The sequence below is a fragment of the Phoenix dactylifera genome, chromosome 12 (assembly GCF_009389715.1).
Source record: "Phoenix dactylifera cultivar Barhee BC4 chromosome 12, palm_55x_up_171113_PBpolish2nd_filt_p, whole genome shotgun sequence".
Lineage (NCBI taxonomy): Eukaryota > Viridiplantae > Streptophyta > Magnoliopsida > Arecales > Arecaceae > Phoenix > Phoenix dactylifera.
Genome location: NC_052403.1, coordinates 7,758,666 through 7,785,463, shown reverse-complemented (window position 1 = coordinate 7,785,463; position 26,798 = coordinate 7,758,666). Strand labels below are relative to the sequence as shown.

Genomic DNA, 26,798 nt, shown 5'->3' with positions numbered 1-26,798 from the left:
TATGGACGCAATCAATCATCCGTGTCCTGTACGCGGAGCGGACCACTCGCCATTGACTCCACCCACTGCGAAGGACACTTCCGTAATATTACCCAAAATCCAAGGGCACTCCAAACTCCTCTCTTTCCGTAAGATTCCGTCGTATTTCTACACCGGAGTCGTAAGAGGGTGCCGAAAATAAAGAGTGGGGGAGAGAGAGGGAGGGAGGGAGAAGGGGGAAAGGGAGGGCTTCGCTGCGACGTTAATGGCGGTTAGGGTTTTCTGTTTCTCGACCTAAACCCCGGCCCATCTCTCCGCCTTCTGGTCCACGAAACCCCGCAAAACCTCGCCTCTTGGCCACGAATTTGTTGATTCCGTCCTCGAATTGCCTTCCGAGAATCTCTGGCGGCCGGAGTCCGGCGATGGGCGGGCAGGGGAAGGGTTCCAACTCGTCGAATTCCATGCAGGTCAGTGGCTTCTAGGGTTCTTGTCACTTTGTTTTCTTTTTCTTGAAATTTTGGTTTCTTTTGATGCCCTAGATTTGTATTTGGTGGTTTCTTTGTTTGAGTCAATCCATCGAAAGGGTTTCTTTTCTCCGTTTTTTCTTCTTTTTTGTCTTTCTTTGCTTATTGTGCTTTTTTTTTTTTTATGCTCTTCCCGAACTGTGAGCTTGGCTTTAACTTAGCTATCCAATAGTAGTTGAACTTTTAACTTTTCTTTTTGGGAGGATCACTTTGACTGCTAGTCTATAGATTTTCGTGAATTAGCAGTAGAAGTAACCTTTGCGTGTTAATTTAGTGTACTTACGTCCTTGGTAGAACACGCAAATTGCTTGGCTTCTGTCGTGGAAAGTGGGTATTTTTGTTGCGACATTGCGGGTTTTACTCGAGCGTTGATTTCGTTTTATTCAGTCTGGGTTTTTTTCTTCTGAAAGTATGTTATGAGTGCCGGTGCTTCTGTCCTTGTTTTTTTTTTTCTTTTATCTTTTTGGTGAAGCAGTGTAAGCATTGGATGTTTTTTAATTGGGACCTGGAAAGGAGATGGAAAAGCTCAACAAGAAAGGCGTTCCAAAGTAAAGTTGTCATGTTGTGAAGCATTTAAAAGATAATTGCAACAATTATGAGATTCTGGTTTCCTTGAATTAATTTGCAAAATAAAAGTTTATTTTGGGAACAAGTTGGGATGAACAATATCCATGCATCAACTTCCAGGGAAGTAGGTTAACACTTTTCACCTGTCTCCTCCACCTTTTTTCTCTAATATTTGCAAAAAAAAAAAGAAGCTGAAGTCAATTACATAAGAATGAGTTGATTATTAGTCATGTTAAAATTACAAGCTAAATACAACTACTTCAGAACGTGGAAGTTGAATGATTTTCAACCAGCATAAAGACCCTTGAGAAGAATACATTTTTTTGATGAGATTCCTCGTGCATCATGCCTAGAGTCGAGGCATTTATAAGATACGTTTATAAAGACCGTTGAGAAAGAATAGTTGTTTGATGAGATTGCTCGTGCCTCATGCTTCATGCCTTGAGGGATTTATAAAATACATTTATAAGTTTCATGGGCGAGGATTGATATGTTAACTCTGAGTAAGATGTATGTGTCATCAGATAGTCTTATAGAAAGCTCATTTATTGCTTATTAATAACTTTTTGGGAGACACGTACATTTAGTCAACCTATGGAAAAAAAAGGGATGATTATGCATTTTTCTTGCATAGTCATGAATTATTTGAATGCTGACAGTACGTGTTATAGATGGTGATAGATTTTTCACACTCTCATATAGACTAGTTTGTATGATAATGCTGAACTAAAACAAGTTACTTTCTGATGCATCACTTCAAAATTTTTCAAGGTCAAATACAGTAATCATATATCAACCTGATGTTTATAGTTAGATATCGCAACCTCACTCATTATCATGCAATTACACTTTAAAAAACTACAAAATGGGAAAAATCCATAACACAATGCTTTCTGATGTCTTATCTGATCAATTCTTCCTTTATTTTTAGAGTTGAAAGTTATTTGTACAGTAAGTTCTAGGGATTCCGTAGTGCTTTTGTTTATTAATTTTTTCTACCTGAAAATAAGCATGGGAATGGGAACAGCTGTATTATGAGAATCCGATGCAGTGGTGTAGAGCGGGAGGAAATAGAGAGAGAAGAAGTACATGCAGTTGATAACTAGCTTCCAAATCTTTCTTAGTTATGTGGACTCGTGATTCATAATTTGATTTGATCACCTCTCTCGTATGATTAATGGGAGTTTCGTAACTAACATATTGTCTTTTTTTTTAATTTGTTATGATTGTAGTTTAATATGTGTATTTAGTTTTGTTAGTTCTATCTCTTTGTTAGCTTGCTATATTTTTTTTTTTTTGTTTTTTGGGAGAGGGGGGGGTCAAATGTGTATGCATTCACTTCTCAGATATTGAAGCTCTTTTTTTTCAGAATTTTGCAAGCTCATGTATAAAAAATTTCTTAAACTGACTTGGATTCTTGTTCATTGTCCATAAGCACCTTTTTTTATTATTATTATCATGCTGCTAATCTGCATTACAATTTTTGCGTACTAGTCCATTGACTAATGCTAGTACACATTCCATAATTTAAACTGGCATGTTTACAGCTAAATAACTTTATATTATCAATACCGATATATCACTACAATCCATGATTCGTTTCTTCATCTTCTTCATTTACGCTCAATTGTTTAATTTTTTTATTATTAAATCGTATGGTTCCATGTATTTTTTTTTTCTAAAGTTATGTAATGATCCTTTGGCCCTTTTGTTTATTTTACTGCTGGTTGATATATCTGCATTGCAACTTCTGGGATATTGGGCATTATTAACTGGCTAGTCACAAAAATATTTCAGCGTGTCAAGGTTTATCGTTTGAATGACGATGGCAAATGGGATGACCAGGGAACTGGGCATGTTTCTGTTGATTATTTGGAGGTTTAGCCCTTCCACCCTTTGCTTTTTCCATTTTTCTCATTTATAGTTATCTTCTTTCTGATTTTTATTCTAATTCTTTCTTGCAGTTTGTTTCTGAAAAATTAACTTGTTCTCTTTTAGTGACATTTCAATTTACTATCATGTTGGGTAGTTAGATTTTTTTTTTTGGGTTGGGGTTGGGGGGATTGACATGGTTTTGTGAAGCAACATTGAATTGTATGAGAACTGGAATTTAGGAATGATTTTAGTAGTTACTCTAGTTATAGATAATGGATCTTAGGTTTGAAGTAGTCTTTGTGATATCCATTTAAGGAGCACGGCTCAATTTTCGCTGGAACTTTTTGCTGCCAGACCTGGAATTATTTAAAAGTTAAACCATTGATGATGAGATAATGAAAGAATAACTATGGTATATGCTTGAGAAGTTAAAATAGCGAAGAGTCATAATTTTTTATGTTCCACGGTAAACGAGTGATGGATTTAAAGCTTTAACCAATGAATTTAAGCTCAAATTGTCACCACCAAATACATAGTAGTTGTCCCTTAATGTTAAAGGAACCATTCTTCTAAGCATGGAGTTGTCATAAAATAGGAGAAAAAAGAGAGGAAAACATACATGAGCAAGTGAGCTCCAACTGTTTTATATGCCTAATATACTTGGCCCAAACATGTTGGGATCGCACTTTATATTTGAACAATACCTCAAAAGAAAAGAATGATTCATGGTTTGGTCTTAGGATGATTGGATCTCAAAACTGCTTCCACATGGTTACTGTAACTGGGCTTCCTTTAACAAGAAATCTTTTACATGCATCAGGGAATGTAGGTTTTTTACAAGCTAGGATGACGAAAGAAAACAATTAAAAGATTGGGTTCGACATGCCCGTTAAACTATTTTATGAATCTTTTTGACTGAAGCCACTGTTTCTCGTGGGGTAGCAGACTTGGGTTAGGAGTCTCTTAGAGCTGGCTGATCCTTCAAATTTGAAACTTCGTATGCTTCCCTTCTTTTTCTTCTTCTTCTTTTCCTTCTTCATATGCCTTCTCTATGGCACCCATACCGTGCATATTATACAATTGTCTTTTTGTTGTCACCTGAATTATTTGATTGTATTGTGAAATTTTTATTGTTGCTTAAGCATGTGCAGTACTTTGTTTAGGTATCTTGATTGTTAATATTTTTAATAAAATTATTTTTAAATTCCTTAACAAATATGAAGGTCAATGATCGTATAAACCTCCTTTGGAGTAGTAATTGAATACTGGGGATCGAAGTACTGTGTTCTGCACTCAACAAGAAGAGGCTGGCACAAGATGTTACCATTCATGTGCATATGCTCATAATAACATGTAAGTGTGTCGGTCCATGTTGGTCTGTGCAGGTGAATGCCAAACTGGCATGCATCCGCATGGATTGGTGTGAACTAATAGACATGATAAAGTGTATGTACCCTTTCTAACCTGCCCTTAGCTTGCACATATGGTATGTGCTGTACGGTATGAGAGCCTAATCCATCTTGAAAACATTGTGCGTGTTGGGATGCAGCAAATATGTTTCTGTGGATCATGCATGCATGAATAAATAATTTTCATAGTGGGATTTTTGTCTTGCATGTTTGCAAGGATGATAATCCATCATTGCACTCTTAATACTTGATGCCCGATCCCAAGCTCCTGTACTTCTGATTGCATGAGAACCTTTGCCATGGATTTCTCCCAAGGTTTAGGGTGGGGTTGGGGGGGAGGGAGAGGAGGGTGGGTTGGGGGGGGGGGGGGGAGTATCCAAGGGGATGACCCCCTACTCTGCTCATAGTGGTAAACCCTGGGGGTTAACGTTGCACTTACTATTAGCATAAACCACCCCCCTTCATTACCAAAAGCATAAACAGCCCCCTTCTTAGCATTAACCCAAGCTGGAGCTAGCTGCTTACTGGGATGAAGGCTTAGTGAGGTCTGTCTTGTTGCTGGAAACAGAACATATGACTTTCTTTTGGGTTAAACTTATCCTGCTAAAATGGTGACGGAAGTTTGGAATAAGTTAGTTTGCTCTACAGGCTTATGAAATTGGGAAGCTAGGCTGGTTTTGGGAGTCCTATGATATAGGCTAAGTAAATCTTAATTAATGAAACTAATGGAACAAATTGTAAGTGATATAAGAAAATGAAACTTAAACTATTTGAGATGAAAATGCTATTATTTTAAGGTTAACCACTCTATGCGATTGCTTAATCTTTGCATTTGTCTTGTCTCCATCAATTCCTAGAATTGATTGGATACCAGGGAAAACTCTTTCCTAAAACATAAAAACTATTTCGCAAGATCTAATTTTACTTTATATTGATAGTTGTTAGAATAATTTTGTCAAAATTCTTTTGTTAAATCACCAGCACTGGATATTACTGTATGAGCATTCTTTCTGATCTGGTCTCTCTAGTTAGGCAGTGGATACCAGCATTTTGTGTCTCATGCCGATAACAATTATCAGTAAGTTGCAACCTTAGTTCTCCCATTATTGCCTAAAGCAATAAATTGAGGTTTCTATGATTTTTTGTGTATCTTCAAGTATCACAATATGCTAGTATGTGATAAATAAAATATGAACAGAAGAAAAAAACATGTATTCTTACCAAATGAATCTCCTGTACTATATCAGGTCTTTGTCTAACAATGTATAGCCTTTTAGTCATGATGACTTTTGGTGTTCTTTTTGCTGGGTTTTAGTAAATGGAAGTTGCTTTGTTTTTACCCATTCCATTACTCATTGTATGTTGATTGTGTGATTTGCAGATTTCGGAGGATCTTGGTTTGATTGTGATTGATGAAGAGGATAATGATACATTACTTGTGCACCGCATCTCCTCAAATGACAGCTACAGAAGACAAGAAGGTGCAGATGCCTTTTGCTTTGCCTTTTCCAAGCTGACCAGCTCTTTTCTTTTTTGAGTTTTTTTTAGAATGTGGTAATTGGTGACTTACATATATGTTATATTTCATTTTTTTAAGATACAATCATCTCATGGAGAGATCCTGAACTAGCTACAGAATTGGCACTGAGCTTTCAGGAGGCTACGGGATGCTCCTATATATGGTTTTCAATTCCCTCTCTATGGTTTTCTTCATTAGTAGGTTCTAGGTTTGACATTTGCTTTATATGCTGTGAATTCACTAATTCATATTGTTGTGGTTTGTTATAGGGACCATATATGTGGTGTACAAAGAAACTTGCAATTTAATAGTCTAGGAAGTAAGTATTTGTTTCATATGTTCTTTTATCTGTTGTTGTGCACTTTTTTTATGACGTATTTCTTTTAAAGATCTCGAGATCGGCCCTCATCCAGCAATGGAATCGCTAGAAGCTACTAATGCTTTGCAGTCAAATGGTAACTTTTACCCCTGCTGTTGGTCTTTCACCATTGCTTGTGTTTTTGTGCTGTGAGCTGATTGTTGTTTGAATCACATGTCTTGCTGATGGGAAAATTCATTAATGTAAATCCTAGTAAAAGTATAATATATTAAGAAGTATAATAAACCTGATCATCAAAGAGGAATATTTTGGACTAGCAGGTTTTGCCTCGCAAATTATATTACTAATCTGCCAATCGGTTGACTGTCCTAGTGTCATAGAAGGCATAATACTGTTGGTATTAGCAAAACTAAGGCCATTGGTTACTTGATGGTACCAAGTTGAGAATAACCTCTGGTTGTGCCATGTTTTGTGCTGCATATAACTGTCAAAGTGTCAATAGTAACTTGGGGAGCCAATTTTGAAATGACCTTGAATTATCAGTTCATGACATGAACAAAAGGCACGAGCAGAAATGATGGGGACATATCAATGAACAAAACCTGACAGCAGACATGGTGCTCAAATTCTTATCTTTCCTGCAATTAAGACGATCCTTTGTAGCTGGAATATTTATATGTAGTCCATAGTACCACTTGATGCTTTTGAGGAATCCTTCAGCTACATTTTTTCTTTTGTTTCTAAACTAGATCATTCGGCCTTCAACCCATGTCACTTATTCTTTTTCGATTATATGAATTTTATATGAATTTTTAAAATGGACATTATTTTTAAAACAGATCCCAAACTTGCTTAAGAACAAGCGATGACTAGTTACAAAGTGGATTTTCATTGCTTTATCATGTTTAATATCATTTTTTTATGTATAATATTCTTTGTGCCATCAGATCCACCATCACTTAGGTCTTATAATTGAGGTCATTTTCTTTGCTCTTGCATTCAAATCCAATCCACTAGTTGCTGCCCATATAGGTTTCTTAAAAGCTGCGATAAGTAGATTGCTATTTTCGAATTCGACCAGGTGCTGACTTGCTGCTGTTTTGAGAAGGGGACCTTGAAAAGCTTGACTTTTCGGAAAATGCGACACTTTTTAGAAAAGGATAAGTTTTTGGCCAAGTGCTGGAAGGGGTTCCTATCCCAGAGTGTGAAAACACTCGAGAGAAGGGAATCGACAACACAACAGAATCTGCCCTTTCTTTGGTTAATTCTTGAACTTTGCAATTTCCATGTAGTAAAAAAGCATACCTCACCTTCCCAATGGTAATTGTTGATATGGTAGAAACTTATTTGCTTCATTGAATGTAATCTTGAATTAGGCACACTATAAAGCATTTATTTATTATTATTTTGGGTAAGGATGTGAATCATTTGATTGAGTGGTGAGCCTTGGCACAATGGTATGGTTGCTCCATTCTGACTTTGGTGTCGCTAGTTTGTAACGCCGAAAATAGTTTCTCCTCGTATAGGGGTAAGGCTGTGTACATCTGGCACCCTCTAGATCCTATAGTGGTAGGAGCCTCGTGCATTGGGCGGGCCTTTTATGTAAAGCATTTGATTGATAGCATGGATTGAGTTATATCGTGCCCGTGGAATGAGTTGCTCTGGCATCATTTGTACCATGATGTGCTGTGCTAGTGCTCAGCACAATTGCATGCTAACCACTAGCACAGGCAGGTACCATGTTGTTGTTGCATATTAGTGAGGCACTGGCAGAATATGTGCCGTGAAGTTGTGCATGCTGACCAGCACTTTATCCAATGTTTGATAAATTACTGTATAATTAATTTGATATTGCTTTAAAACATTTAGGAGCATCATATTAGTTATGCGTGCTTGGTATTGAAACTTGAACATCCTCTCATACAACATAATGCTATCTGCTTGGTTCCTAAATCTAAAGCCGCTAGAGAAATTGCAAAATAATGCGGCTCGACTTATATGAAGTGCAAAGAAATCATCTGGGATATCATCCCTAGTGGATAATTTTAAGGTTAAAGAATAAGCCATCTTCTGTGGATTTGGGCTATTATGCTATCTACTGCAGCAGTAGTTCTTATCAAGGGCCAAATCGAAATATTTAGGCTTTTACATGTTGGAATCTGTGCTGGCCTCCGCATACTAGAGCAAACTATGTAACATGGGATCTCACCTTGGCTATTCATACACGGAAAAGTTAACGGATGTCTTTACCAACTCAAGGCTATCACATTATATATATCAAGAAACATAAACAGTTGAAGCATCATCAAAAAGTGGAAAGTTGGAAGGCTAGAACTACAAGCAGCTGCTAATGCGGTTAAGCAGTTCCTTGTGTGCATTTGAAGTGTTCGGGGGGTTCAAGCTTAACCCTATGTAATTGCTGAGCAAGTTGCTGTGAAAAATCTGCTAGATTCTCAAGAAGCCATTTCATGAAATTTGTCATACATGGTTCTCTCTGAATGAACAGCTATTCTGTTAAAACAAGGCAATTGTAGACTAGTAACTATGAAAAGTTAATAAAATTTATTGTTCAAAAGATTTGAGTTCTAATATTGGTCATATGGTAATGTTAATTTATGAAGGGAGTCATTAATGGTCTTTTAACAATTTCATTTGTAAAGTTTTGAAAAAACTAATCCATCCTAGTCTCTAATTATGACAAATAATAATCTGAAGTTGCTTTTTGTGTTATTCTGGAATGTGTGCTAACTTGTTTTTAAGCTTAATGAGTCAAGTTATAGCTTCATTATTTTTAGCATCAATCCTATTTAGCAATGCTTTGCTTGTCTTAGGTTTGACATCCATGAAAATCATGTTTTAGGACATTGTTTAACCTGATGTAGTTGGATGTGGTTGGATCTTTACATCTTTTTGTTCTTTCTTGGTGTGAGGTATGGATAGCTTGATGTGTCATTACTGCTTTCTGGGAGTAATATTTTGGCTGTAGTAAGTTATTTAAGTTCCAAATTGGTTAATCAATTGAGTTCAGGCTGTCAATGAAATTTCTAGTTTATACCACATGCTTAAAGTTTTAATTGCAGCTCTAACTTAGTATATTATGATCCACTGTGCTTTATGTCATGCACCATAGAGCTTACAGCATTTCATTAAATAGTTTGCTTTTGTGCCTGATTTTTGTTTTATTTAGTTTGTGATGAGCGGTTTTTTCCACCATACCTTTGTTTACACCTCTTTTATTTGCAGAGTGGACATTGATTACTACACTTGCATTAACAGAACCGTTTTTGTTATATTTGCAGATGAATCATTTCGTAACAGTGAATTAAGAGAGCTCCCATCCGTTGAATTATCCAGTCTCCCTTTAATTTTAAAGGTTTGAAAGATATGCAAGAAAATGCTTTAATGATTTTCATTTTTGATTATGCTACTTCATAATACTCTGCTCTGTGTTCATTTATAGTTCAGCATGTGCACTTTCCCCGATATTATTTTTCAGTCATCTGGTATATTTTCTATTTCTGCTTAAGTTTTGCTCCTTTATTAATTCAAATATAATATTATGTATCCTTTGCAGTTCCAAAAACATTGCACTGTGATTTTTGCTGTTCTGTTTTGTTTGAGTCTTGGGTTTCAAAGTTGCTTTGCTGTAAATATGTCTTCATTGTTACTTGTACAGGACGTGTATGTTGTTTTTTTTTTTCTTGGGAACTCGTAGGCCATGGTGTTCTTGAGATCTACAATCTTATTACTTTAATACACGGGTCGTACAATACCTTGTTAAATGTGTAACAGAACTATGATAATGCCTTGCATCTAGATAATCAAATGGAAATATGTACCAGTCAATCATGGTAACTACTAGTGTATATACACATTCTAGATTTATGAAATGAGCCAGAAACTGAGCCATGTTATTGTGCGTCAACTAAACAAAATTTATAGTGATATAAAATGAGAATATGGGCCTATTTTAGGAGTATGTTGTTTGGGTAGCTTTGTACATAAAATATATGAAGACCAATGCCAAACTTAATGCACGATCTTTTGGTTCCACCTCATTGATAGGTTGAACAAGGGAATATATACCTAATTGCGGTCATCTTTATTATTTTGTCTCATCTCATTTCTCTATAAGCGATATTAACCATCATTTAAACCAATAATGGTTCAAAAGTGCTTCTTCTTGGATCAACTTTATACCAGTGCTATTACAACAATATATGCGTAGTGCTACTCAAATATTAGGTTTTTTAATCAGTATCTAGCTCGGTGGATTTAAAATTGACTGCACTTCAAGTCTTCCAAGTGGAAAGTTTGTTGAGCTCTTATCTCCTTGATCCCATCTAACTTCTTTTCTCCCTCTTTTCTTCAGTCTGTTCAACCAAAATCCTTGACCTGCTGTTTACCTTCATCTTTCCTACCCATCTATGTTAGGTCTTTTGAATTTTCATGTTGGGGTTCTTCTGAAGTTCAAAGGGGAATCAAGATATAATTTTCTGTGATATGCAGGACTCAACCTGAAGCAAAATATCGGGCCTTGATTTTCCAGATCCAAACTTGTTCATTAGCTAATTGATTGGACCATGTTACTGAGTTATGGTAATTTTTGCAGTCCTTAAATTAAAGGGGCTAACTGAAATGACTAAATGGGTGCTTTGCTAATTCTATATTCCTATCAGTTCTATATATTCACGTTACTTTATAGGTGTTTCTTTTATTATATCTTTCTATATATTCATGCATATGCGGAAATTCTAAAATTTGTGGTCATATATTTTGTTGAGCTCTTTGTGTTAATGTTTTTATTTCTTTAACTATGATTTCGAATGAAAATTATTTTTTATTTAATTTGCCGAATCTTCTTTCATTGTGTTTCTTATCCATCATTGGAACCCTAATAGTGCTAAGTTGGTTGATTCTAACATGCAGACAGTATTAGAATGTGGCATTGCGGATCAGATGCGTGTAGCAGAATTAATATTACAAGATGTAAGCATCTCACTGACCTTTATTGATCTAGTTGCCTGGTTAGAATTTCTGCAATTGTCAGTTGGAAAATTAATTGTCCATCTTGCGGAATGTGTTGAATCTGTTTTTGCATCTGATATGTTTCTGCTAGAAATGGTTTTATTCCAATCACTGTCTGTACGTAGCTAGTTCCTTTCATTATGTCGTAGAGAGGTTTTTATTGTTACTTGAAGTGGAGATACAACACACCACAATTGACAAAACAAAGTAGGATTTTTACATTTTAATTTTAAGAAAGCATGCACGCCCTAGTAATTGTCTTAGGAAATTAGTTTAATCTAGTTGAGACATTAGGCACTTCCGCACTTTATGCATTTTATTTTTTCGGGGCCTCGATACTTCTTATCATGCCCATTCTGTCAATGCATATGAATTATCATGTGCGGTTGTTACGCCGCAATAAAGATGCTGAATGTAAATAAGACTTCTTGTTGCCTCCACTTATCTTCTTTATGGTGGCCTCTAGTATACCATGTTATCATGAATTCCTCCTCCATCAATTAGGGTCTAGTCATTTGCATGATAGTGCATGTGAACTTTGTTTATGTCATCCAAATTATCTACTCTGGGATGTTGGGCCTATGCAAGTCAAGTAAATCATTTATCTCGGTTATATATCATTTCCCAAACTCAAGAAGCAACTTTAGTTAAACATATTGAAGTCATAATAGAAATTTAAAAGGCCACGTTGTTTAGACTTGCTATGTCCGTGGTGGTCCATTATTGACTATATAAGCGACCATAATTGACCTGATCTGACCATTGATAATGTTTCCTTCAGCAGTCAAAAGCAGCAGAATAAAGTGAGAAGTCGTTAATATAAAATACTAGGGGGAGAAAATAAGACAACAAAATGAGAAAGAGGCCCAGTAAGTGTCATCAGGTATCTGGGGTTCCGGACATTGGAGTTAAAAGATGGTTTGAAAAAGGAGTTGCCGGAAAAAAGAAAGAAAAAAAAGGGGTTGCGGGGTGGGTGTGGCAGGTTTCGTGGTTGATAAAGAGAGGAATATAAAGAAGTGACCAACCCTTCATTTCTAAAAAGCTGTCAAAAGTTGGGAGTGTATAAGCAAGAAATAGTCATGGTAACATCTTTACTGGAAAAATGTTATAATCAGAAACTTCTCTGAGCTAGTCAAATGAGTTTTATAGAGATATGATTACATTCTCATGTAGAGTACTGTTTCCATGTGAACCCCAATATAACATACACTCATCACTCACACATAAGGAACACAGTGTTCGAGAAAAAAAAGGGGAAAAAGAGAGAAACAAAGCCGTGGCATTATCACATTAGTTTGTTTTGTTTACAATTATTAATAACATTTTTTTTTTCTGGTGCAGCAAGAATTTTTCCCCAGGCTAATGGATCTTTTCAGAATGTGTGAAGAATTGGAAAACATGGATGGTCTCCACATGATTTTCAGATTGGTCAAGGGGATCAGTATGTAATTGTCTTCTTGTGCCTTTCTTATGTTCCATATCTAATCCCTTCGTAACATCAACAACATGTTTTTTTTTTTGGCTTTTGCAGTTCTATTAAACAGTCCACAGATCTTTGATAGAATTCTTGGGGATGAATTTATCTTGGGCATTATTGGTTCTCTTGAATGTAGGTTCATTTAATTTTATGTTACGTGTTACTGCTACTTCCTTTTTGTTAATTTCAGATGCTTAGCTATTTTATTGATCCTGTGTTGCATGCTGCTTTTTAACCGACTCTAAGCTCACTAGATCTTATTTGTGATTTGGCTTTAAATGCCAGTCTTCTTGCTCGTTTTGTCTTTTATTTGATTTATGCATGTTTTGGTAGATTTTTTCCTCTTTTTTTTTTTAAAGTAGAGCGGGGGCTGAATCATCCTATTCATGCCATGTTGAATCACCTTAATTTGTTCACATGTTTCTACCTTTCTAAATTTACTCAAGGATCATGAACCTATGCCCTGGTCATTGGTTATGTTGCCCCTGTCAGTGATTTTTTTTCTCATGTATGAGTGGGGTTACCTTGTGAATCTGAGTCATGTATACAGTGGCATTAATTTGGAATGATTGGCCCATGAGAGGTTGATGTTAGAAGTATCTATGACATTTTGTGATGCCCATTATATGTGCTCCTGACCTATGGAATGTATTGGGAAAAGGAACTCAATAAAATATAGGTTTGCACTGTATTATAGCAAAATGCCCAATATAGTAAGAGCATTTCTTTTTGAGGAACTGTTATTGCACTGCTTCTTGAGAATGACTTTTAAAATAAACAGAATTATCACCAAAAAGTTTGACATACTCGTTATTTATATTCTACTTATTTGCGTACTTTTTTCATGTCTTAGGTGCCGCCTTACAAGAAATAAATAAAATAATAATCATAATACATTCCAGTTCTCTAACATGAAATTTGACACCCTAATTATATTCCTACATGTTTTTTTAATAAATAGTCTAAATTATCTTTATCATGGATGATGCTTAGATATTTGAATTATGCAAATTCGAAGGATTTGGATGTAATAATTTATTAGGTCCATGTGTTGGTCTGATGTGGGAGATATTGGTTGCTTTCATGGGTCGTTCAATTGGATCCGTTATACCTGAATTATTGATTATTTAAGCAGAATTTTACAAATATGTAATTGTTCGCATCATTGCTTTCATGTATATCCTACCCTGCTCATCCTTGGTGGCTGTAACTAGAAAGTTCATTTGGTCAGTTATGTTGGGCTATAACATGGGCTACATATCTTCTTGAATAGTGTCTACAATTTTAGTAGTCAAATACATGTCTTGTCCTGTGTTCTCTCTTTAATTTATCATTCGATTTCCCCATCAGTGGGTTCCAGGTTGTTTTTTCCTCACCATCTGAGTTTCATCTTGAGCCTGGGGTTAATGTGTTTCCAGTATCTTGTCTTATTGTATGCCTGTATGTCATTATTATGTTATCATGCTATTATCTTCAGTATTTTTTTTTCTCTTTTTGATTAACTAAACTAAGTGATTAGAAAAAAGAAATCCACTTACGATATGTTGCTCTTTTGAACAGATGAACCTGAGGTCCCTCAGGTGCAGCGGCATCGTGCTTTTCTTAAAGAGCATGTGGTTTTTTAAAGAGGTAAATTGGTTGGGAGATGCAACCGACTACTTCCTCTATTTTATTAAATTTCAAATGTTTAATCTTCTTGCAGGCTATCCCTATTAAAGATTCCTCAGTATTGTCCAAAGATACATCAAACCTACAGAGTTGGTTACATGAAGGTCTGTAGAAACATTTGCCTAAGTTTTCATTATTTACTGGAATGTGCTCTTGTATGGAATTCTTATTGTCAATGGAACGACTTCAGGATGTTATTTTACCAAGGATATTGGATGAGGCTACAATAGCAAGTCTTAATTCGATCATTCATGCAAACAATGCTGCTGTGAGAATTTCAATTTGTCCTTTTCGTTGATTTAATTTTTAGTGATTCTATCATGCCTATTGTGTAACATACTACATATGATTCTGCTGTAGGTTATATCTTTGTTGAAAGATGATGCTTCTTTTATTCAAGAGCTGTTCACAAGGATGAGGTCCACCTCAACTTCTGCCAGAATCAAAAAGGGAATTGGTAACGATATATTCTGTGTAAATGCTTTGCATGTCTTGTCGCCATTGTTATAGTCTCAGATTTTGGGTTTTTATTATGTTTTGTTCTCCATGTATTACGACTTTGCTGCTAATTGGATAGGACTTAGCCCAACGTTTATACTTTGTAGTGTGCAACTAAGTTTATTTGTGGCATGAGGACCATGTAGACCTTTTGTCCTTACTCATAAAGTTGAGTTAATTTTATTTTGTTTACATCATCTTAGTCTTCATTTTAATATTTCAACAGCTCCAAAGTGTTTTCCATTGAATCCCATCCATCTAATTTGATTGAATAATTTCATTTCTCTGAAATGATTTAGAAAGTTCCAGAGATCAAAGTGTGAAGTGCACAAAATTGTAAGAAAAAAAGCATAACCATTCCCCAATCATGGTTTGTCATACCGCCCTGTATCGCTCGTATGGGGTGTACCATATTGTATCGAGAGGAAACCTGTACAAAACTCAACTTCGAGTCGGTACAAGCTCTATATTATCTCGTATTGTCTCATACTGAGGCGTACTAACTCGTAGCGAAGCGTACCGAGGTGCATACCATCCCGTACGAAGTGTATCGAGGTAAAAATTGAGAAACATGGTTAGAGAGTTATTTCGGTATAGGATGCATGCCGTGACATACCGAACGGATAAGGTACCGATACGGTATCTGGTAACCGAGATTGTGGACCTTGGTCCCAATCAATATAAACATGAAAATATGTGAAGAAAATGCATAAGTATGTTCCATGTGTAAGTCCTAATTATGGCAATAATATATAGTGAAAGTTTCACTGTTGTCTTAAGTCAAGAAATGACATAAACACTGAAATCCACTTCTTTTTGTATGCCAAAGTCAGTAATTTGTGTGCAACAAATTTACAAAGTCAAATATGTGGTGTATGTATCATAGTCTATCAATGTGTTATGTTTTAGTACATAAAGGTTTTTGTGCATTCATTATTCATGACATTGTGGCCACCACTCAATTTTGACATTTGTAGCTTCCTTTATTTCTTTATGCCCTTTTTTTCAAGGACTGATTGATGTACATTCCTCATCCTTTAACAGGTATTATTCTTGCATGAATTTTGTTCTTTGAGTAAAAGTTTACAGCTGGTACAGCAATTGCGGCTATTTCGGTAGGTCATATTTGATTTGTTTGCTTATATTGTAATTCCATTTCTTGCTTATATCCTGAGAAATCTGTCATTTAGGGAGTGCAAGAAAGAGGACATCATTAGTGGGCTACCATATGTTGCTCTGTTTGGCTGGTTTACTATATTATGACATGACAAAATATGAATAATGCTATTCTTATTAGTTGGTGATTAGGTAATTGGGATGCTTGTTATTTCATTTTATTGTGATCAAATTATCAAAGATCAACTAAAAAAGCGCAAAGTTAGATAGAATTTAAACCAGGGTCTGTTGTGTCGATACCAGGCACCGTACCCGGTTGCCTGGCAACACGAGTCGGTACGGCTTGTGCTGTGCAGTGCCGGGCTTTGTACCGACACGAGACCTTGGAGAGAGGAAAAGAGAGTGTGCGGGGGAGGGGGAGAGGAGGCTGGCGCTGGTGTGCGTGGTCGAGGCCGCAGCCGAACCTCTGTTTCGTTCAAAACAGGGGTCCGACCGTAAAAAAAATTGAGATTTTTTAAGTGAAGTTGACAAATCACGATTATTTGGGAGAGATCTTGAAACTGTGCTGCTTCCTTTTGAACCCAAATATAGGAGGTGCCGCTCTTTGCTTTTCTTCTGCAGGCCTGGATGTTCTCTCTTTTCCCCTTCCACCATCTTTTTTCTTCTCGCTGTAGTTTATTTTTCCAATTATCTTCCTTCCTGATTTTATTTCACTGTTTTGCTGGAATCAAACTGTATGCATGCTGTTTCAACTTAAATTAGGCACTTGATGTTGAATCCCCCATGTATGCGAAATTATTTGCTGCTACAAGCTATCTTGGCTTCGAGGCTTGATATATCTCTGTTTTTTTTTGCCATTTTTTTTGCTTTTGGCTTGTTTTGAAATTTCAGGACAGTGAGTAAATCCTACTAGGCTATGGAAACCCTGTAAACATTAATCTTAAATCATTCTGGCAATTCTATTAGGTTGTATTGTACGCTGAAATTCCTAGACAGGATCGTAATATCTATGTAACTTTGGTTGCTTTTTCATGCAGAACTAACCCTAGGGTTGCATCAGGTTGCTGCAATATGTAATATATGTGATGGAGTCTGATAAATGTCCACTTGGATCTTTTTACTTGTCTGCTAGTGCATTTAAGTGATGATCTATCATAAAGTACAGAATAGTTTGTGGTAGTTTTTATATGTTGAATTACCATTTTGCAGTTTGACAGTATTTGTTACTTGCAGGGACCTTGCTGGCGAAGGCATATTTGACATCATAACTGACGTGTTGCAGAGTCAGGATAGGAAGCTTGTATCTGCCGGGTAATTGGTGTTCTTTGTTTCCATTGCATGCAAAAAGTTGTTTTGTCTTTCAAAATTTCTCATCAATTTTATTTCTTGGTTTTGCACACATCTTGTTGGCTAATGCAGCTTTTGTTCCTAATGCAGAGCAGATATTCTCATTCTATTCCTAAACCAAGAACCTAACCTTCTCAGATCATATGTCATTCAACAAGAAGGAAATTCCCTTCTTGGGCTTTTGGTAAGCAAGCTTAAATTTGTCTGGCCTGGCATAAGCTATAGTGCTTCTTTCTTAACTAGTATACTCCTCCATAGTGCACAGTGGGCTTGCTGCCTTACTCCAATCATGTCATGGTTTTGCATATACGTTTGTTTTTCACCATGTATAACCAACTTGTTTTTATTTGGCATGAAAATCATTTGCAGAGTCAGAGTCTTTCATATGCTGGTACCAGAAGACCTGATCATTTAAATGCACAAACGTGTCTGCTAAGACATTCGCATTTTGTTGTTATTCAAGAGTTGGGGTGTCCCTGCAATCCAAATATCTCTATCTCCCTCTCTCGCATTGTGCTCCTAGTCCTGTCATTGGAGGCTCATTTGGCTGATTTCTTCCTGTTACATGGACACAGTTTATGAGAGCATTTATTCATTTGCATTTCTGTTCCTCTATAAAGGTTGAAATTGAAATCTTTATAACGGATGTGGAAGATAGGGTCTCATCTTAGAAGTAAGAACTAGGAGTCTTGGGCTAATTTTTGTTATAATGGAATTAAGTAATGCTGGAAGATCTCTTAAAATCAAGGGTTTGCCATAATTATTTCAGCAGGATTTTTTTTTTGTTCATATATTTGAAGGCTAGTAGAATTAGCTAGACAAAAGGCTAAGCTATGTCTAACAATGGGTTAGGGTAAAGCAGTAGCAGCTTTGGTTTTGTGTGCCCAGTTATTTAATTATGGTTAGATGGGTCTTAGGTTTAGACATAAGTTTAATATTATTTTCAGATTTAGTTGTAGCTTTCTAGCTTTGTGGCTATAACTTAAGTTCTGAATGCATGCTTCGGCCTTAGAAAATGGTGCCTTTCCGGTACCATGCGTGCCATAGTTTGTGACTGGCAGTGGCATGACAAATGATCCTTTAATATTTTCTTTAACTGATCACAGTATGTGTGAGTTATATTGCACCATTGCCTCCACCGTTGTACTGTCATAGCTAAGTGATAATTGACTTTTTATCGTAAAGTAGCTACAACTAAAAAGCTTAACAAACTATCTGCTATGGGTTTCCGTAATTCTTTATTCTTCTTATGCAATCATCTGGTTCTCTCAAAATAATTGCTTTGGTGGTGTTAACTTAAGCATACATCCAATGCTCAATCATATGAGGGAGTCAATAAAATTTGTAATTTTCCCTGTTCCCTCATAACTTTCTTGTTGGTCAGTTTACCAAGTAAATGACCTCCATTGGTTGACTTCATGTGCAATGATTTGATCCTTGTTATTTGTGCTTACTTTGCTCGATGCATGGCACCCCTTGCATTGCTTATGGATCATCATAGTTAAATCGTAGAGTATATGAGGGTATGATGTAAATTGATGCTCTGCATTTGAACATTTTTCTTGAACTTTTAACTGATATTATTTAATTCATCTATAGTCAAGGACTTCACAACAAACATGCCCACCATGATGTCCAAAAAGGATGTTGATAGTTTATTACACATTGAATTGGCAGTACACAAACCTATGGATTCAATTTGTCCTAAGACTTTAATTGAGTGCAGCTATTTTCAAGTACTCGTCTCTCCCATGTAATAATAGATGCTTATCTCTAAAATAAATTAGTCAATTTATGTTAATTTTTGGTGTCTATATCTGTAGCCATCAATCAATCTTAAATGTCTTCCTGATAGAAAATTTTTCATTGATTGTACTTTTCAGGTTAGGGGTATGATAACAGATTTTGGGGAGGACATGCATTGTCGGTTCCTTGAGATCATTCGCATATTACTGGACTCAACACTATGCCCGGGTCACAGGTGCTTCAAGTTAAGAGAAATTTCTTCAGTTTATGTCTATATAATTTCCATAATCAATTACGTTATTGTTTTGCCGCCTGCTTTTATGGCTGTTTGTTTATGATTTATGTCTATAAATATAAAAACCTGCATCTCAGTTTGGTCAAGTCTAGCATTTAGTGGTTATTAAGAATGATTTTCAATATTATGATTTTGTCACTTTCTCAGAAAATATGCTCATATATATATATATATATATTCATTTTACTGGTTCCATATCTTGGCTCTCTTGAAACTAACTGTATCACTAGTTGATGTTGATTGGAGCATATTATGGTGATATTTACTTGAAAGAATTGCCACTTAGTTTTATCTGGTGAACTTGGATGCATTACTGCTATAAGATTATGCACAATGCATTACTGCCATAAGATTATGCACAAGGCATCTTTATCAGAATTATTTTCAATGGTTGATGCATAGATGCACTTAAGGTGCATTTTGTCATAATTCATACTAAAGGATTTTAGACAATATCAGGCAGGTTCGTGGGTTGATAAGAAATCTATTGTTCTTGATAACACATCAACATTGGGTGTTTTGAGATTCTGTCTATGATGAAGGACCTACCTTGAATAGGAAAGTGGAATGAATGGTGGCACGGGCTTTTCAAGATGTAGTCCAGTATTTGTGGTAGGGCTTATTGATTGTGATTATTGTGTCCAGGGTCCGGCGGAACTGTCCCGAAATGGGCGGTTCCGGTCATTCCGAGCCGTACCGGCGGCTCACCAATACAATTTCGGCAACGGAAATGAAAATCCGTTGGCGGAGCCCGGAGAAGGAGAAATAAAAGAGAGAGCGAGCAGGGGAGAGCGGGAGAGGGCGTGAGGCTGGCGGACTTCACTTAAAAATCACAAAATTTTTATTAGACCATGGCCGGACCCCCGTTTCGTTCGAAACAAGGGAATCGGCTGTGGCCTCGCCTCCCGTAGCCTTCGTCACCCCCCCCCCCCCCCCCCCCCCCCCCCCCCCCCCCCCACCCCCCCCCCCCCCCCCCCCGCGCTGGTGTCCGCCACCCTCCATCGGGCTCCCTCCCTCTCTTCCTTCTCTCCCACTTTTTTCTCTCTCCTACGGTCCTGTGTGCCTTCTCCCTGTCAGTACTGGCCCGGCATGGCTCGTACTGACTCGTGCCGCCGGAGAACCGGTACGTTGCCCGGTACTGGTTTTGCTGACCTTGATTGTGTCAATTAAAAATGGTGTGTGTTAGCCTTATATATCAACAGTCCTCAAATATGATCATTAAGATCAAACTCAACAAATGCATTGATGCTCCTTGTTATGCTCTTTATGTTCTTTATGTGTTTTAATATCTAACTTGAAAGCTGAGTGGTGGCATGTTGTGCATTACAGTAGTGAGTTCTGAACTCATAGTTGAGGACCAGAAGTAGCAATGCTAGCTTGCTTTCGCTCCCTATCTATCCTTTTCCTCATGAAATTATATGCAAAATGCACCTCAATTTGTGAGGCACACTTTTTTATAGAGACTGTAAAGCTACTTTTGGAAAGTGAGTGAAGAAAAATTATGAGGCCTCATCCACTTATCACTGCTCCAATTTCTAGTTCATATTTCTATTTTTCTATGTAAGCCCCATTTATTCCTTGATGCCCACATTCGTTATTCTGCTAGAGTGAAATTTGTTTTGGGCCAAGATTCAATTTGGGTGGATACTGACCTATACTAGAGTGCATATGCTTGAGTGCAGTCACTTAATGGATTAGGCTCAGAAGATTGGCTTGGAGACTCATTAATTCACGGTCTGGACAATGTATTATGTATAGGCACTTGACAATGGATAAAATTAATGGAGTTTACCTTATATATCTAATGAAGATGCTTAATTGATGTGCAGACCATCTGATCCTGGAAAGGTCATCTTTTGGCTCTCTGGTTGTGGGGGGTAGTTTGGTGCTGTCCATCAATTCCAGTACCTGAGTTTGTTAGGGGTTTTTATAACAATTTCAGATCGATATTTGATGGCTGTTTCGAGTGGGCAAATTATGTGACTTTCAATTAGTATTGGGACATGTTAAGTAGTCATATGACTTTATAGATCATGATGTAAATCCTTCTAGTTTCTTGTGAGAGCAGGACTCCTATTTTTAGGGAGAAAATGTGTGGCTAGAAATCTTATTTTGGTTTTTCAATCAGAGTTCAGAAAGTTCTAGAGTTGGATTGAGTTTCAGAGTTGTTTAGATGTACAATTGTTCCATTTTTTACTAAACCAAATATACACTCGGGTTTATGGTCTATCTTTATTGTTACATGAAGGGTGCATTTGTAGTTTACAGATTGGTGATATTCTACATGATAAGGATTTATGGTGAAGTTACAAAAGTTTTCTTCTTCTCATCTTGACTATTTTGCGTTTTTAATGCTTAGACTTCTTTAATTCCAAGTGAAGGCTCTTATGCTCGTCATCAGTTACAATGCTTTCATCTAATTTACTCCATATGGTTGTTTGTGTCCTTGTTTACCAAGCCCAGATCTATGTGATTTCCTTTTCATTATTTCCTTATGAAATCCTAATTCCTAGATTCTTGGATCCCAGAGCTTGATGTGGTCTTAAGCTCCGGGATGATAACTGCATTGCATATAGCATCTGAATTATCAGATACTAAATCCTAGTACTTGCATAACATACCCTTCCAACAATAAAAATTTGCATTTCAGTTATCAGGTTCTTAAACTTCAAGCTCCAGTTCGGCAAAGTCATATCCCTTTCATGTATATGTTTAGGTGTCAGAGAAATATGATGGCCATTCCCTGCATTATGAGGGTTTGTTTGTTTCTCCATCTTAATGTATTTTTCCTCAATCCTTATTGTCATCCACAGGCACCTATTGTCAGTAATTGACAAGGAAATGAATTGGCTAGCTAAAACTAGGTTACGTGTTTGAGAGGTTCTTGATTTTAAGAGACAGTGTCTCTACCACAGAAGTGCCAAATGTGTTCCAAATAGTACCACGAAGTAACTGTGGCTGACCTTCTAACAAATATCTCAGAAGCGTATGCCTCATCTTTCCGAATGTGGGTGGCAATCTTGATTTGCTTGGTTATTTCAATGCTTGCATACATGATTACATTCAGATTTCAGACCCTTTTTTCTCCCTTTTAACACCCTTGAAGATTGCTTTTTAAAAAATATTCAATCTTGTTTATCTTCTGTTTTTATTTCCTTGCATTTGTTAATTTCTATGTTGTGTTGAATGATTACTTTTTAAGAACTTGGACCAGCTTGGTATTAAAATCATCACCCATATTTACCTGTGCAATGCCCTTACCCTGTCAGTAGGTATTAAGTCATTAAAAACAAAGTTGCTTAGGGAAGAAGGAAAATTCTATGAGCCAATGCATTCTACTTTTTTCCTTTTTCCTGTTATATAGTGTACATTATGACTCGTGTATACTGCTTTTCATGAGCTGAAAAATATGGAGGTTTCATGTTTTGCATTTAGTATCTGCAACCTATTCAAGTTTATTGATGCAGGTAACACATTGAATGTTCATTTGTATTTGGTATTTTTTTCTGGTCTGAATTGTTGGGAAATCTAACCAGTGAAATTGGCTTGTAAGGAACTTTTCTATCTTTGCTCCTTTGAGTATGTTGTGTTCTTTTAATTTTTTTTTTAAATTTTAAATTTACTTTACTGGTTATTAAATGCTCATTCTACTTGTTGCAGAGAGACACAATTATAGAGATTTTCTATGAAAAACATCTGGATCAGTTGATAGGTGTTATAGCTTCATCTTGTCCTCCAAAAAGCAATTCTCAGACAGTGATTAAATCATCTGGCTTTGGTTATAGAGTAGAATCTCATGCTGCAACCAAGCCTGAAATCTTATCAAACATATGTGAGCTGCTTTGCTTTTGTGTAATTCATCACCCCTACAGGATAAAGTGAGTGCAATACTAATCCTCTGATTGTTAATTGGTATATTGGTTAATGATTTTTATAGTGTAAACATGCTCATTTTTTCTACCTTTGTAGGTCCAACTTTCTTACGAATAATGCCATAGAAAAGGTCTTGTTTTTGACTCGCAGAAGAGAAAAGGTTCTGGTGGTGGCAGCTGTTCGCTTTATGCGAACTATAATCTCCCATAATGTGAGTGGTTTAATTTGTCGACCATAGGGGAACTGCAATGCTCAAATGATAAATATAGATAATGTTTTGCTTTCATCAGCATATTTATGTGCTTTGCATGAAAAAACAAACCTTCCTAATTTTCTGTTAAGCACTACTAGTTCACAAATGTTAAATGGAATCATCCAAAATGATGAACTCAGTTCTAAAGTTATATAAGAAATCTTTTATCATGTACTGAGAATCATAATATGAGGTACTTTTGTTAGCATTGGATAATTTGTAGGTTGAACTGAGGAAATCTTGGTGGTGGAATGTTGAGATCCGAAAAAGCGATTTAAATGAACTGGAGTCATGCTAAAAGAATGGTAATTGTATAGCATGAAAAAAAGGTGGAAAGATGTGGACAAGATATTACAGAGGGAAAAACGTTAGGAAAGATTTATTTGCACTTTAGATTGTTCTCAACTACTTGGGGTCAATAGAAGATATATCAAAAGAGAAAAGAGGTGGGGCCTGAGATAAAATAGGAATGCCTGCATAGTACTCATGATGAAGTATATTGGAGCTTTATGTTGGAGATATTTAGATGTTGGTTTACCCACCTTGTACTATCTGTGGCTCCAAAATAAGGGAAATTTTCAATTTGTGTGAACAGAAATGTCTCATCTCTCTCTTTCTCTCTAGAAATAGGGTTAATGAGGAGACTCAGATTGAGTTTACATTTTCTTTTAATGCATTACATCATCGACAGATTATTGGCAAACTTATTCATTCTTTTTTTGTGCCAGTTGTTCCTTCAGAAGTTTGAGCCACCTTCAAATTATTATCTTGCAAGCCTATGTTCCTAAGCAACTTATTAATCTGAAAGTTGTCCACCATGTAGTTGCACTCTCCTGTTTACAGCCAGTATATAAAAGTCCGTTTATATTGGGGTTGATGAGGTTGTATCACGTAAAAAGAAAGAGTGGTTCTTGGTTGTTAAATATAAACATTTGCAATTGCTTGCCTCGAGTTCCAGCATGTAAGTATTGTTTCGTAGTTTATTGATAGGTTTGACATGTCTGTTTGAGGAGCAAATACCACTTCTGGGGTTGTTTAGGTTACTGTTATCCAGAGTTGTGCTTCCTGGCTTGCTAATTTATTATTTCACTATCTTAAAAGCTCCTAGAGGACAGATTTGACACCAATGCACTTGGCTGATTGTTATCTGGTTTGTAGACCAGGTGATATAAGAAAATTGGGGTTGGACAAATTAATGTGTTGGGCAAATGGTTAAGGTGGTCGGTGGAACCCAGCTATTAATGTTTGAAAGAGTATCTGTTATACCGTCTCTATTAGGGATAGGAATTGGGTCGGGTCAAGCTAGGTCAAATATCTATCAACCCGAACCCTACCTGTTTATTAAAAGGGTCAAAAATGCAAACATGAATCTGATCTTTCTATTAAACAGGTAACCTGATCAACCCGGATAACCAGTTAAATAAATAGGAACCAGGTTAAATGGGTTTTAAATAGGCTAAATGGGACTTGAATAGCTTAAGCATGTCCTAAAAGGGTTAAATGGGTCTTAAACATGACGGGTGACCCGAGCCAACTATTAACAGGTTAAACAGATCAGGACTCTAAACCTGAACACAACTCGTTTGATAAATGAGTTAGGTCCGATCAACTAATTTATGATGCGGATCCCTTTATGCCTATCCTGACCTGCTTAAGCCAGGTTAGTTGCGGGTTGGGTGGGTGGGTGATGTCATAAATTGCCATTCCTAACCTCAAAAAGCTCTCGTAGTTCTTCTTTAAGCATCAGATAGAGTTAAATAGTCCATATAAATCTAATACATCAGCATTTAAAGATGATTGCATGTAAAGATGAATGTTCCCTGGTGGAGGACCTGATATAGCTCAGGGTGGAGCGCTTGTGCAATATCAATGATTCGGCCTAGATAGGCCAATTACTTCGACTTTTAGGGCTGAGGCAGATGGCCTGTTGGACCCACTCATACCAGCTACTTGACCTTTAGGGCTGAGGCAGTGCAGGATGAGTCTTCTTTAAATCCCAATAGGGTTGGAACCATCTACGAGTCTCATATTACCAAAAAATTAAAAGAATAGGTTGTAAGTAGTTGCATTAATAACTTAGGCCCTGTTTGGATTGAGAGAACTGGAGAGAAGAGAAGAGACAAATAGGAGGGAATACAAATCCTCCATTTGGTAAGGAGAGAAGAGAAGAGAAGAGAAATCCATTTTCTCTCATTTGGTATGAAATTCAATGAGAGAAGAAGATTTTAAAAAATTCTCTCATTTGGATAGTAAGTGGAGAGAAGAGAAGAAAAACAGACAGAAACAATCTCTCCAAACCCCTTTTTTATTCTCTCCAAAATGGAGAAATTTGGAGAGAAAAGAAGCACTGCTTTGTTCTCTTCGTTTCCATTGTTTCTCAAGTACACGGCATTTCTTGGTTGTTGAATAGTCCAAAATATATTGACTAACTTGATTAGTAATTTAGTATTTTTAAAAGGTGCTATGTGGCAGCATATGCTAATCTGGTCACTTTGATTGCACCTCATTCCCGATATGTGCTTACTTCATGCGGCTGGGCTGCATGCGAGCTGAATATGCTGCTTGCTTGGCATTATGCAGTCACATATTGATCCAGTCGGGGAGAGGGGAGAATCTCTTCAACCCGCTCAACTTGAATCTCACAAGAAGATTGAGGAAAAGTTGAAAATTGGCAAAAGTAGGATCTAGATCCCCTTTTCTTTGATCGAGGAATAATAGACTGAGATACGTAGCCTCACTTATAATATGAGGTCTGCCTTTGCACAATCCGGGTCAGATTCCTCTTCTAGTTCGAACTGGACTTGGCTTTCCTAAAATAGATGTGACTAGTGAAAATAAACACGAAAAAGCTAAAGTCCTAGAGGAGGTAGATCTCAACTCCTACATCAACTTTATCTTTGGTTGCTCTACCTAATTCTTTCTAGATTGGAAGATATGTTCGGTCAAAGTTTTTTTTGAAAAAAAATTACAATTTGATCAGTCCTTTTTAGAGCCCAAACAATGGAATTTGGGCTTGATCGCTTGTGCGCCTCACCCTTTGAAGGGTGGGGCTACATCATAGAGTTCGAAAACTTAGCCAATTTGAAAAAAGATCATCTCAATCGGGCATCGTATTACCAAATTATGGCTGCCAGAAGTTTGGTATGTGATTTAGTTCCCTGATAAGGTGGATCTCGCTCCTGGACCTTGTCCAAGCCTACCCGTAATGTTTAAAGTGGTCTATATCGAGTGTGGTGATCCTCTTGAATCGCGTATGCGGCCTTGGCATTTTGCAGTTGTATAAGCAACATGCTTTGCATTATGCT

The 26,798-nt window shown here is 36.7% G+C and overlaps 1 pseudogene; it reads left to right on the top strand.

Annotated features, from left to right (window-relative positions):
* Window positions 1-181: 181 nt before the first annotated feature.
* Window positions 182-26,798, top strand: part of LOC103712655 — a 32,039-nt pseudogene continuing 5,422 nt past the window's right edge.